At 48.6% G+C, this 2,500-nt stretch overlaps 1 non-coding gene and 1 pseudogene across 1 annotated transcript; both read left to right on the top strand.

Annotated features, from left to right (window-relative positions):
• Positions 1 to 1,500: 1,500 nt before the first annotated feature.
• On the top strand, positions 1,501 to 1,658 carry LOC125773362 (5.8S ribosomal RNA). Its single transcript, XR_007420056.1, has one exon. It is a non-coding gene; the product is annotated as a 5.8S ribosomal RNA (ribosomal RNA).
• Positions 1,659 to 2,367: 709 nt separating this feature from the next.
• Positions 2,368 to 2,500, top strand: part of LOC125773383 (large subunit ribosomal RNA) — a 3,594-nt pseudogene continuing 3,461 nt past the window's right edge.

Below are 2,500 nucleotides of genomic sequence, written 5' to 3'. Positions count from 1 at the left end.
CACTTGAAAGGTCCTTCGACGACGAGTTACAATAGTGGTGTGTTAGATACGTCAGGTGATGGTATCTACTGTTGTGCAATACGTATCCGGCCACGGCACGGAACGAACGGGAACTGTGGTGCAGACATACAAAGAGTTAAGCCTATTAGTCATTAACTCTAAGGACGGGGCCATGGGGCGGTACGCAAAGGATACGGATGAGCGAGAATGCAGGCCCAATACTCAATAGCTCGATCCGATCCAAGCACATGAGTTGACTGCGGCGCCAGGTTAACCAATGTGCTAGATTCTATTTGGCCAGTAGAATCTTGTGTCTTATGCGATTTGATACCAAGACACCAGAACGAAAGTTAGTTGAAGAGTTATTAAACTCTTATGAAGTATGGTTGTGCAATCACAACTTATGACTTTAACCTATAAAGTGGATATGGACTTGCAATTATAACATGGAATCTCTACACACCCCATGAGCTCGATCCAATCCACGCACACGAGTTGCCTGAGTAGCGACAGGTATACCGATGTGCAATACGTATCCGGCCACGGCACGGAACGAACGGGAACTGTGGTGCAGACATACAAAGAGTTAAGCCTACTAGTCATTAACTCTAAGGACGGGGCCATGGGGCGGTACGCAAAGGATACGGATGAGCGAGTATGCAGGCCCAATACTCAATAGCTCGATCCGATCCAAGCACATGAGTTGACTGCGGCGCCAGGTTAACCAATGTGCTAGATTCTATTTGGCCAGTAGAATCTTGTGTCTTACGCGATTTGATACCAAGACACCAGAACGAAAGTTAGTTGAAGAGTGATTAAACTCTTATGAAGAATGGTTGTGCAATCACAACTTATGACTTTAACCTATAAAGTGGATATGGACTATCAATTATAACATGGGGCACACACCATGTTCTCGATCCAATCCACGCACACGAGTTGCCTGAGTAGCGACAGGTATACCGATGTGCAATACGTATCCGGCCATAGGCACGGAACGAACAGGAACTGTGGTGCAGACATACAAGGGCCATGGGGCGGTACGCAAAGGATACGGATGAGCGAGTATGCAGGCCCAATACTCAATAGCTCGATCCGATCCAAGCACATGAGTTGACTGCGGCGTCAGGTTAACCGATGTGCAATACGTATCCGGCCATAGGCACGGAACGAACAGGAACTGTGGTGCAGACATACAAGGGCCATGGGGCGGTACGCAAAGGATACGGATGAGCGAGTATGCAGGCCCAATACTCAATAGCTCGATCCGATCCAAGCACATGAGTTGACTGCGGCGCCAGGTTAACCGATGTGCTAAGAGAGTTGTTCCTGGGCCTTCAAAGTGACTTCAAAACTATCTTAGCGAATGGTGGCCATGGGCGTAGACATGAGCCACAAGTCACAAGGCCTGGGACTATTGGGTAATAAAGACAACTTAGTCAGAAAGTTAGTCTTTGGACGTACCACCGGGATTGTGTTACATTGGGAACCTTACTATAAAACCCTAGGCAGGGGATCACTCGGCTCATGGATCGATGAAGACCGCAGCTAAATGCGCGTCACAATGTGAACTGCAGGACACATGAACACCGATAAGTTGAACGCATATTGCGCGTCGGACGATTAAACCCGGCCGATGCACACATTCTTGAGTGCCTATCAATTCCTTGATATACAACAAACCAAACTTCAGGGTGGAGCGTGCCACAATAGAACACTATGGCGAGCAGCCCGTCTAGTGTCGTGGGGGAAACACGCTTCCACACTGTGCATAATGGCGTGCTCGGGACCTTTGTTGGGACCGCAGGGCGCTGAAAGTAAAGGGGTGAACCGCATAAATCGCACGCACGTAAACGCGCACACACACAAATAGAGTGAGACGTATCGTAGGATACCGCTAAGAGTACGTTGTGAAACATGGGGAAATTCAATCGAAAACCTCTTTGATGTCCAAGAATTCGTTGACCGTATCCGTCGTAATACTGGATCAACGTGCTTGGGGGAAAACGTCAAAGGGTTTTATAATAGTGGTGCATGATTAACCCATCGATGCCCGAGGGGAACATGTTGTCCAATACAATAGTGGTGCAGTTGGCTCGACATGCTCGGGGGGAGACATCGTGGGTCCAAGTCGACCAAGTCGACCGAGAGTTGTTGTTGAGAGATCGAATCAAAACGATGCCGAGCGGAACTCGTTGTCCTTATTGGAGTGATATTCGGACAACGTGCTCGGGGGGGCCATCGTTGATTCAAAAATGACCGTAAATTGCCCAATCCGTGTGTGTGTGTGTGTGAAGTGTTGTTGCGTATATATCGGTTCGCTATGCCCCGGGTTCGAAACGAATGGAATGTGACTGATTTTGTTGTAGGCCTCAAGTGATGTGAGACAACCCCCAGAATTTAAGCATATTAATAAGGGGAGGAGAAGAAACCAACCGGGATTCCCTGAGTAGCTGCGAGCGAAACGGGAGAAGCTCAGCACGTAGGGACGGTGTGTAAC

This window comes from Anopheles funestus, assembly GCF_943734845.2.
Source record: "Anopheles funestus chromosome X unlocalized genomic scaffold, idAnoFuneDA-416_04 X_unloc_31, whole genome shotgun sequence".
NCBI lineage: Eukaryota > Metazoa > Arthropoda > Insecta > Diptera > Culicidae > Anopheles > Anopheles funestus.
The sequence above is the reverse complement of the archived record's forward strand: the minus strand, read 5'-3'. Positions and strand labels throughout refer to the sequence as shown.